This window comes from Mesoplodon densirostris, chromosome 12 (assembly GCF_025265405.1).
Source record: "Mesoplodon densirostris isolate mMesDen1 chromosome 12, mMesDen1 primary haplotype, whole genome shotgun sequence".
Lineage (NCBI taxonomy): Eukaryota > Metazoa > Chordata > Mammalia > Artiodactyla > Ziphiidae > Mesoplodon > Mesoplodon densirostris.
This window is the reverse complement of record NC_082672.1, coordinates 81,873,426-81,886,068: the sequence shown is the minus strand read 5'-3', so window position 1 is coordinate 81,886,068 and position 12,643 is coordinate 81,873,426. Positions and strand designations below refer to the sequence as shown.

Here is a 12,643-nt window from a genome sequence, read left to right as displayed (position 1 = left end):
CATCCTTCCATATACTTTAAGTCATTTCTAGATTACTTATAATACCTAATACAATGTAAATGATTTGTAAATAGTTGCTGGCATGCAGTTCAAGTTTTGTTTCTTGGAACTTTCTGGAATTTTTTTTCCAAATATTTTCGATCTATGGTTGGTTGCATCTGTGGATGTGGAACCTGCAGATAAGGAGAGCTGACTGTATAGTGCAATTGACCTTAGAACCTGGTAACATGTAAAATATGTGAAATGAAACAGCAAACCCTGAAAACACAGCTTCACAGTTTTACAGAAAACAGACCCTCATTTTGCTGCAAGGAGTGACATAATCCCTGAGCCCTTAAGAGTTGTTCTCAGAGAAGGAGAAGTTAATATTTAGGAGGATACTGAGTTCTTTTGTTATGATTCAAAATCTCCTTATAAGACAGCAAGTTTTGACAGTGTTGTTGTGTGTGGCACATACATCCTTTGACAGAAATGAGACCCTGAAGCCTCTGGATCTGAAACTTCTTAATTATTAGGCTGCCCTTTGGTGAAAGCTGCCTAGAAAATAACACTTGCTCCAGCAGGAGGGCTTTGAGATTATCTAGCAAGAGTTGTGAGTGAACCCTGGGGAAGGCCTACTAAAGAGGCTCATTAAATGTGGGTCACAGACTGAGAAACCATGGGACTCTGTCAGAAGAAAGCACCTCTGGAGCAGACCTGTCACAGTCACCTTGTTGTCCCTTTATGGGGCAGGCACTGAGTTTATCACATTTGAGTTGTTTTCCTTTAAAAATATTTCCCTCTCGTTTTTTTTTTTTTGAATCTCTCGTCTTTAAACAAGGGTTGAGTCAGCATTTATGATGTAGAACAATATTTATTACTTGATTTTTGTTATAATTGCTTAATTATAAAAGTGATACATGGTTTTTATTAAAGTCTCTAAACATCACAGACGTGTTAAGTGTACAAAGTAGTCCTAAGCCACTCCCCCTCCTCTCACGTCCCAAGATAAAAACTGTTATCAAATTTAGAAAAATGGCATTTTTGTTGCAAGTTTCAGGCAAATGTCTGTTTTTTCAGTTAGAGCATGTGATGATATATTGCACTTTTGAAATGCCTAGTAGAGATACATCATTCTCTCCTTCTGTTATTTTGCACTAAGTAACCCACAAATATTTCTCATCATGGGAAATAAATCTCCAATATCATGGCTGCTTACTTACAGTGATTTGAAACTACCCGTGGGCTAAATCTCCACAGACGACTTTATGCAGAAAACCAAAGCCACGGTCAACGCACACTCATTGATGATATCAGGGTTTTGTTTTGTTTTGCTTTTAGTTTTGAGTATATATCTAGGTAGTTGAGTTTATTCATTCATTAAGGTGGCTGAAGCGCCATGTTAGGAAGAGCTGGGAGTGAAACCTGGGGAGGCCAGGCTTGGTTTAATCCTTCTCTTTCCTCATACAGAGCCTGCTGAGGCCCCAGGTGCCCAGCAGCCGTGTGTCCAGTGCACATTTAATGGCAGGGCCATTTTACCCCGGCCGCCACCTCCTACTTGAGCCAGGAAGTCTGGCACTCCACTTGTGGGGTCCTATTATCAGGGATAGCTAAGAAAATCCCAAATGTGGCCTGAGCAACTGGCACTACAGTAGAATGATTTTACTTTTTCATGGGAATAGCTGCTACCAGCCAATGTATGGCCAATCTTATCTTTAGATACTGAATAAAGAATATTAGAATAAAGTAACATTCTATCACTTTAGGAAGGTAGGTCCTCACTGCATCATTTCTATGTTGTATCCTGAGGCAGATAAATTACATCTACAAATTCTTTATTCAGGGTCCCTTGCTCAGGAATACTGCCTCTTGAATTATTTTTTTAAGTTATGTTGGGAAAAATCCTTCATTTCCAAATAAAGCAAGAGGAAGTTGTAATCGGATTTCACTACAGGGTCACAGTTTCTGCCTTGGAGAAGTAAGACTAGGGTCAGAATTCTCTCCTACTAGAGCATTCCTTAGTATTCTTTATGAGGGCCTGGTTTTAGACTTAGTGAGCGATAACCTCAAACTCTGGTCACTGAGTGAGCAGCAGGGAGGTGTCTGTGCAGCATTTCTCTCAGGCCCGGAGCTATAGGACATGGGGATGCTCCCTCCCGAGACTTGAGCTGATTCGATTGGGAGCAAAAGCGTGAAAACCACTTTGACCAGATTCTGTCTCGTTTCCTGAAATTTCCATCTTATTTCAATTAAAAGGAACAAAGTGCTATTGAGAAAGAGGGGGGAAAGGATTCCAAATCTGACAGTCAGACCTGGTGGGGAATGGAATTGTGAGAAGAGCACCTTTTCTCTCTTTTTTCATTTCTCCACTTTGTTGAGGTATAATTGACAAATAAATGTTCTGCATATGTGAGCTGTACAATGCGATGTTTTGATGTATGTAGACATTGTGAAGTGTTTACCATAATCAAGCTAATTAACATATCCATCACCTCACATAGGTAACTTTTTTTTTTTCTGGTGAGAACACTTAAAATTTAATCTCTTAGCAAATTTCCAGGACACACTAACACTATTGTTAACTGTAGTCACCAGGCTGTATGTTAGGTCTCCAGGACTTATTCATCCTGCCTAATTGAAACTTGGTGCCCTTTGTCTAGTATCTCTCCTTCCTGCCCACCTTCCAGTCCCTGGCAATCATTCTACTTTCTGTTTTTATGAGTTTGACTTTTTAGATTCCTCATATAAGTGAGAATATGCAGTATTTTTGTTTCTCTGTCAGACTTATTTCACTTAGCATAACACCCTCCAAATTCATCCATGTTATTGCAAATGGCAGGATTTCTTTTTTAAGGCTGACTAATACTCCCGTCTCTGTCTGTCTGTCTATCTATCTATCTATCTCACATCTTCTTTATTCATTTGTCCACTGATGGACACTAAGGTTGTTTCCACATCTTGGCTATTGTGAATAATGTTGCAATGAACATGAGGGTGCAGATATCTCTTTGAGATCCTGACCTCACTTCCTTTGGCTATAGGACCAGAAGTGGGTTTCTGACAGCTCTATTTTTAATTTCCTGAGGAACCTCCAGACTGTTCTTCGTAGTGGCTGCATCAATTTACATTCCCACCAACAGTGCACGAGGGCTCCCTTTTCTTCACACCCTCTCCAGCACTTGTTATCTTTTTGATAACAGCCATTCTAACACATATGAGGTGATATCTCATTGTGCTTTTTATTTCTTAATTAATTTTTAGTTGTTTTACAATGTTGTGTTAGTTTCAGGTGTACAGCAAAGTGAATCAGTTATACATGTACATATATCCACTCATTTTTAGATTCTTTTCCCATATAGGTCATTACAGAGTATTGAGTAGAGTTCCCTGTGCTACACAGTAGGTTCTTATTAGTTATCTATTTTATATATTAGCAGTGTGTATATGTCAATCCCAATCTTCATCATGGTTTTGATTTACATTTCTGATGATTAGTGATGTTGGACACCTTTTCATAATACCTGTTGCCCATTTTTAAATCAGGTTATTTTATTTTATTTTTTGCTACTGAGTTATGGAAGGTCCATATATGTTTGGATATTAACTTCTTATCAGATGTTTGGTGTGCAAATGTCTTCTCCCATCCCAGAGGTTGTGTCTTCACTCTGTTGATAGTTTCCTTTTATGTACAGAAGATTTTATGTTAGATGCAATCCCACGTATTTATTTTTGTTTTTGTTTTTTGTGATTTTGAGTCATATAAAAAAAGCCAAAAGACAAATTCTGTATGATATCACTTATGAGTGGAATCTGAAAAATAAAACTAACTAGTGGATATAACAATAAACGGACTCACCAATATAGAGAACAAACTAGTGGTTACCAATGAGGAGAGGGACGTGGGGAGGGGCAAGATAGGGGTAGGGGATTAAGAGGCACAAACTACTAAGTATAAAATAAATAAGCTACCAGGATATATAGTACAACACAGGGAATAGAGCCAATATTTTATAATAACTATAAAGGGAATATAACCTTCAAAATTGTGAATAATTATGTTGTACACCTGAAACTTATATAATATTGTACATCAACTGTACCTTAATTAAAAAACAAAAAAATCATTGCCCAGACCAATGTCAAGAAGCTCCTTCCCTATGTCAGACAGAGAAAGGCAAACATCATATGATATCACTTATATGTGGAATCTAAAAAAAGGGTACGAATGAACTTATCTTAAAACAGAAATAGAGTCACAGATGTAGAAAATAAACTTATGGTTACCCGGGGGTAAGGGGGTGGGGAGGGATAAATTGGAAGATTTGGGATTGACATATACACACTACTATATATAAGATAACCAATAAGGACCTACTATATAGCACAGGGAACTCTACTCAGTACTTTGTAATGGCCTGTATGGGAAAAGAGCCTTAAAAAGAGTGGATATATGTATATGTATAATAGATTCACTTTGCTGAACACTTAAAACTAACACAATGTTGTAAATCAACTATACTCAATAAAAATTTTAAAAAAAGAAGCTCCTTCCTTATGTTTTCTTCTAACAGTATTATAGTTGCAGGCCTTACGTTTAAGTCTTTCATCCATTTTGAGTTGACTTTTGTATGTGGTGTGAGATAAGGGTCCAATTTCATTCTTCTGCATATGGATATCCAATTTTCCCATTCATGATAAAAACTCTCAGTAAGTCAGAAATAGAGGTTTACTATCGCAAATTGATAAATAGAATCTACAAAATCCTTACAGCTAATGTCACACTTAATGATGAAAGACTGAAAGCTTTTCTCCAAAAATCAAGAACACAGAAAGATGTTAGTTTCATCACTCTTATTCAACATAGTTGCAAAATATAGTCACAGCAATAAGGCAAGTAAAAGAAATAAAAGGCATACAACTGGAAAGGCAGACATAAAATAGTCTATATTTGCAGATGCATGATTGTCTACAGAGAAAATCTCAAAGAATCTACCAAAAGACTCTTAGAAATAATCAGTGAGTTCAGTAAGGTTGAAAGATACAAGATCAATATACAAAAACCAATCAGATGTCTGCATACTAACAGTAAGGATGTGGAAGCCAAAATTAAAAGCACAATATTATTTACAATCATTCTAAAGAAATTAAATGTTTAGCTATGCACTTAACAAACCTGTACAGGGTTCGCAGGCTGAAAATTATAAAATGTTGGTAAAAGAAAGCAGACGAGACCTAAGTAAATAGAAATACCATGTTCATGAATTGGAAGATTCAACATAATAAAGATGTCAGCTCTTCCCAAATTGATGTGTAGGTTTAATGAAATTCCTATCAAACTCCTAGCAAGTTTTTCTTTTTTTGTAGACATAAAGAAACTTATTCTAAAGTTGATATGGAAAGGCACAGGCCCTAGAATAGCTAAAAATAATCCTGAAAAAAGAGAATGAAGTGGGAGGAATCACTTTATCTGATATTAAGGCCCGCTATGTAGCTCTAATAATCAGTACTGTGTGGTCTTGGCAGAGGGACAGACACATAGAGAATGATGGAGCACAACAGAGAACCTAGAAATACACTCAGACAAACATGCTCAATGGATTATTTCATAAAGGTACATAAGTAATTCAAAGGAAGAAGAAATAGCCCTTCAATAAGCAGTGCTGGGACAATTGGACATCCATATACAATAAAATGAACCTCTATCTATATCTCACACTTTATACAAAAATTGATTCAAAATGGATCATGGGCTTAAGTGTTAAAACTATACAACTTTTAGTAAAAAACATAAGAGAAAAATTTTAGGAATTGAGCTAAGCAAAGAGTTCTTTGACTTTACACCAAAAGCATAAGTAAGGAAAGGAAAAATTGATAAACTGGACTTCATCAAAAGTAGAGAGGATCACCCCCTCTTGCGAGAGCACAAGAATCACAACTAACTGCTGATCAATCATTGACAGGAAGACACTAGAACACACCAAAAAAGACACCCCACATCGAAAGACAAAGGAGAAGCCACAAAGAGATTGTAGGAGGGGCACAATCACAATAAAATCAAATCTCATAACTGCTGGGTGGGTGACTCACAAACTGGAGAACACTTATACCACAGAAGTCCACCCACTGGAGTGAAGGTTCTGACCCCACGTCAGGCTTCCAAACCTGGGAGTCCAGAAACGGGAGGAGGAATTCCTAGAGAATCAGACTTCAAAGGCTGGTGGGATTTGATTGCAGGACTTTGACAGGACTGTGGGAAACAGAGACTCCACTCATGGAGGGCACACACAAAGTAGTGTGTGCATCAGGACCCAGGGGAAGGAGCAGTGACCCCAGGGGAGACTGAACCAGATGTACCTGCTAGTGTTGGAGGGTCTCCTGCAGAGGCGGGGGGAGGCTCTGTCTCACCATGAGGACAAGGACGCTGGCAGCAGAAGTTCTGCAAAGTACTACTTGGCATGAGCCCTCCCAGAGTCCGCCATTAGCCCCACCAAAGAGCCTGGGCAGGCTCCAGTGTTGCGTCGCCTAAGGTCAAACAACCAACAGGGAGGGAACCCAGCCCCACCCATTAGCAGTCAAGCAGATTAAAGTTTTACTGAGCTCTGCTCAACAGAGCAACATCCAGCTCCACCCAGCACCAGTCCCTCCCATCAGGAAACTTGCACAAGCCTCTCAGATAGCCGCATACACCAGAGGGCAGCCAGCAGAAGCAAGAAGAACTACAATCCTGCAGCCTGTGGAACAAAAACCACATTCACAGAAAGATAGACAAGATGAAAAGGCAGAGGGCTATGTACCAGATGAAGGAAAAAGAAAAAACACCAGAAAAACAACTAAATGAAGTGGAGATAGGCAACCTTCCACAAAAAGAATTCAGAATAATGATAGTGAAGATGTTCCAGGACCTTGGAAAAAGAATGGAGGCAAAGATGGAGTAGATACAAGAAATGTTTAACAAAGACCTAGAAGAATTAAAGAAAAAACAAAGAGAGATGAACAATACAACAACTGAAATGAAAACTACACTAGAAGAAATCAATAGCAGAATACCTGAGGCAGAAGAATGGATAAGTGACCTGGAACACAGAATGCTGGAATTCATTGCTGCGGAACAGAAAAAAGAAAAAATAATGAAAAGAAATGAAGACAGCCTAAGAGACCTCTGGGACAACATTAAACGTAAAAACATTCACATTATAGGGGTCCCAGAAGGAGAAGAGAGAGAGAAAGACCTGAGAAAATATCTGAAGCGATTACAGTCGAAAACTTCCCTAACATGGGAAAGGAAATAGCCACCCAATCCAGGAAGTGCAGAGAGTCCCAGGCAGGATAAACCCAAGGAGAAACACGCTGAAACACATAGTAATCAAATTGGTAAAAATTAAAGACAAAGAAAAATTATTGTAAGCAGCAAGAGAGAAATGACAAAGAGCATACAAGGGAACTCCCATAAGGTTAACAGCTGATTTCTCAGCAGAAACTCTACAAGCCAGAAGGGAGTGGCATGATATACTTAAAGTGATGAAAGGGAAGAACCTACAACCAAGATTACTCTACCCATCAGGGATCTCATTCAGATTCCATGGAGAAATCAAAAGCTTTACAGACAAGCAAAAGCTAAGAGAATTCAGCACAACCAAACCACCTCTACAACAAATGTGAAAGGAACTTCTCTAAGTGGGAAACACAAGAGAAGAAAAGGACCTACAAAAACAAACTCATAACAATTGAGAAAATGGTCATAGGAACATACATATCGATAATTACCTTAAACGTGAATGGATTAAATGCTCCAACCAAAAGACACAGGCTTGCTGAATGGATACAAAAACAAGACCCATATATATGCTGTATACAAGAGACCCACTTGAGACCGAGGGACACACACAGACTGAAAGTGAGGGGATGGAAAAAGATATTCCATGCAAATGGAAATCAAAAGAAAGCTGGAGTAGCAATACTCATATCAGGTAAAATAGACTTTAAAATAAAGAATGTTACAAGAGACAAGAAAGGACATAATGATCAAGGGATCAATCTAAGAAGAAGATATAACAATTATAAACATATATGCACCCAACATAGGAGCACCTCAATACATAAGGCAACTGCTAACAGCTATAAAAGAGGAAATCCACAATAACACAATAGTAGTGGGGGACTTTAACACCTCACTTACACCAATGGACAGATCATCCAAACAGAAAATTAATTAGGGAACACAAGCTTTAAATGACACAATAGACCAGAAAGATTTAATTGATATTTACAGGACATTCCATCCAAAAACAGCAGGTTACATTTTCTTCTCAAATGTACACAGAACATTCTCCAGGATAGATCACATCTTGGGTCACAGATCAAGACTCAGTAAATCTAAGAAAATTGAAATCATATCAAGTATCTTTTCTGACCACAACGCTATGAGATTAGAAATCAGTTACAGGGAAAAAAATGTAAAAAGCACAAACACATAGAGCCTAAACAATACGTTACTAAATAACGAAGAGATCACCAAAGAAATCAAAGACGAAATCAAAACATACCTAGAGACAAATGACAACAAAAACACGATGATCCTAACCTATGTGGTGCAGCAAAAGTAGTTCTAAGAGGGAAGTTTATAGCTATACAAGCCTACCTCAAGAAACAAGAAACATCTCTAATAAACAATCTAACCTTACACCTAAAGGAACCAGAGAAAGAAGAACAAACAAAACCCAAAGTTAGTAGAAGGAAAGAAATCATAAAGATCAGAGTAGAAACAAATGAAATAGAAACAAAGAAAACAATACCAAAGATCAATAAAACTAAAAGTTGGTCCTTTGAGATGATAAACAAAATTGATAAACCTTTAGCCAGACTCATCAAGAAAAAGTGCAAGAGAACTCAAATCAATAAAATTGGAAATGAAAAAGGAGAAGTTACAACAGACACCGCAGAAAAAGAAGTTACAACAGACACTGCAGAAATACAAAGCATCCTAAGAGACTACTACAAGCAACTCTATGCCAATAAAATGGACAACCTGGAAGAAATGGACAAATTCTTAGAAAGGTATAAGTTTCCAAGACTGAACTAGGAAGAAATAGAAAATATGAACAGACTAATCATAAGTAATGACATTGAAACTGTGATTAAAAATCTTCCAACAAACAAAAGTCCTGGACCAGATGGCTTCACAGGTGAATTCTATCAAACATTTAGAGAAGAGCTAACACCCATCCTTCTCAAACTCTTCCAAAAAGTTGCAGAGGAAAGAACACTCCCAAACTCATTCTATGAGGCCACCATCACTCTGATACCAAAACCAGACAAAGATACTACAAAAAAAGAAAATTACAGACCAATATCACTGATGAATATAGATGCAAAAATCCTCAACAAAATACTAAGAGAATCCAACAACACATTAAAAGCATCATACACCATGATCAAGTGGGATTTATACCAGGGATGCAAGAATTCTTCAGTATACGTAAATCAATCAATGTGATACACCATATTAACAAATTGAAGAATTAAAGCCATATGATCATCTCAATAGACGCAGAAAAAGATTTTGATAAAATTCAACACCCATTTATGATAAAAAGCTCTCCATAAAGTGGGCACAGAGGGAACCTACCTCAAAATAATAAAGGTCATATATGATAAACCCACAGCATACATCATTCTCAATGGTGAAAAACTGAAAGCATTTCCTCTAAGATCAGGAAGAAGACAAGGATGTCCAGTCTCACCACTATTATTCAACATAGTTTTGGAAGCCCTAGTCACGGCAATCAGAGAAGAAAAAGAAATAAAAGCAATACAAATTGGAAAAGAAGAAGTAAAACTGTCACTGTTTGCAGATGACATGATACTATACATAGAGAATCCTAAAGATGCCACCAGAAAACTACTAGAGCTAATCAATGAATTTGGTAAAACTGCAGGGTATAAAATTAATGCACAGAAATCTCTTGCATTTGTATATACTAACAATGAAAAATCTGAAAGAGCAATTAAGGAAACACTCCCATTTACCATTGCAACAATAAGAATAAAATACCTAGGAATAAACCTACCTAGGGAGACAAAACACATGTATGCAGAAAACTATAAGACACTGATGAAAGAAAGTAAAGATGATACCAACAGATGGAGAGATACACCATGTTCTTGGATTGGAAGAATCAATATTGTGAAAATGACTATACTGCCCAAAGCAATCTACAGATTCAGTGGAATCCCTATCAAATTACCAATGGCATTTTTTTACAGAACTAGGAGAAAAAATCTTAAAATCTGTATGGAGACACAAAAGACTCCTAATAGCCAAAGCAGTCTTGAGGGAGAAAAGTGGAGCTGGAGGAATCAGACCCCCTGACTTCAGGCAATACTACAAAGCTACAGTAATCAAGACAATATGGTAGTGGCACAAAAACAGAAATACAGATCGATGGAACAAGATAAAGAGCCCAGAGATAAACCTATGCACCTGTGGTCAACTAATCTATGACAAAGGAGGCAAGGATATACAATGGAGAAAAGACAGTCTCTTCAATAAGTGGTGCTGGGAAAACTGGACAGCTACATGTAAAAGAATGAAATTAGAACACTCCCTAACACCATACAGAAAAATAAACTCAAAATGGATTAGAGACCTAAAGGTAAGACCAGACACTATAAAACTCTTAGAGGAAAACATAGGAAGAACACTCTTTGACATAAATCACAGCAAGATCTTTTTTGATCCACCTCCTAGAGTAATGGAAATAAAAACAAAAATAAACAAATGGGACCTAATGAAACTTAAAAGCCTTTGCACAGCAAAGGAAACCATAAACAAGATGAAAAGACACCCCTCAGAATGGGAGAAAATATTTTCAAACAAATCAATGGACAAAGGATTAATCTTCAATATATATAAACAGCTCATGCAGCTCAATATTAAAAAAACAAACAACCCAGTGCAAAAATGGGCAGAAGAGCTAAATAGGTATTTCTCTAAAAGAGATGTACAGATGGCCAAGAAGCACATGGAAAGCTGCTCAACATCACTAATTATTAGAGAAATGCAAATCAAAACTATAATGAGGTATCACCTCACACCAGTTAGAATGGGCATCATCAGAACATCTACATACAACAAATTCTGGAGAGGGTGTGGAGAAAAGGGAACCCTCTTGCACTGTTGGTGGGAATGTAAATTGATACAGCCACTATGGAGAACAGTATGGAGGTTCCTTTAAAAACTAAAAATAGAATTACCATATGACCTAGCAATCCCACTACTGGGCATATACCCAGAGAAAACCATAATTCAAAAAGACACATGCACCTCAATGTTCACTGCAGCACATTTTACAACAGCCAGGTCATGGCAGCAACCTAAATGCCCATCGACAGATGAATGAATAAAGAAGATGTGGGACATATATACAATGGAATATTACTCAGCCATAAAAAGGAACGAAATTGGGTCATTTGTAGAGACGTGGATGGATCTAGAGAGTGTCATACAGAGTGAAGTAAGTCAGAAAGAGAAAAACAAATATTGTATATTAACACATATATGTGGAACCTAGGAAAATGTTACAGATGAACCAGTTTGCAGGGCAGAAATTGAGACACAGATGTAGAGAATAAACATATGGACACCAAGTGGGGAAAGTGATGGGGGGGTGGTTGGGGGATGAATTGGGTGATTGGGATTGACACGTATACACTGATGTGTATAAAACGGATGACTAAGAAGAATTAAAAAAAAGTAGAGAGGTTGAAAAGACAAACTGTAGACTGAGAGAAAATATTCTCAAAGCACAGATATGACAAAGGACTAGTATCTAGAAACTATTAAAACTCTCAAAACTCAACAGTAAAAAACAGTTCAACTAGAAAATGAGCAAAAGACACGAACAGCCATTTCACTAAAGAGGAAAATGGATGGGAAACGAGCACATGAAAAAATATTCAACATCATCAGCCATGTAGGAAATGCAAGTTAAAACACAAGATAACACCACATACCTATCAAAATGGCTAAAATTAAAAATAGTGCCAACACAAAATGCTGGAGAGAATGTGCAGAAACTAGATTTCTTGTGCATTGTTGGTGAGAACGTAAAATGATGTAGCCACTCTGGAAAACAGCTTGATAGTTTCTTATATAATTAAACATGCAGTTACTATATGACTCAATAATTGTACTCTTGGGCATTCATGCCAGAGAAATGAAAACTTATGTTTATACAAACACCTGTGCACGAATGTTCATAGTGGATTTATTCATAATGACCAAAACCCAGAAACAGCCCAGATGTCCTGACCACGTGAATGGTTAAACAAGCTGTGGTCCATCCATATTGTGGAATACTACTCAGCAGTAAAAATGAACAAACTATTGACACACACAACAACCTGGATGAATCTCTGGGGCATTATGCTGAGGGGAAAAAGGCAATCCCAAAGGTTACATACCATGTTATTCCATCTACAAAATATTTTTGAACTGAAAAATTTTAGAAATGCAGAACAGCTTAGAGGTTGCTGGAAGTCGGGGACGGAGGGAGGAGGGGTGTTTGGGGGAGAAGGAGCATGTGGGTGCAGTTATTGAAGGACGACCTGAGAAATCCTGTGGTGATGGAACTGTTTGGTGTGTTGACTGTGACCAGAGATATAT

General features: G+C 37.5%; 1 protein-coding gene across 1 annotated transcript in view; it reads right to left on the bottom strand.

Moving 5' to 3' along the window:
- The window catches only part of KCNQ5 (potassium voltage-gated channel subfamily Q member 5), a 589,895-nt gene that overhangs the window by 162,007 nt on the left and 415,245 nt on the right, over positions 1-12,643 (bottom strand). The gene's annotated exons all lie outside the window — the stretch shown is intronic.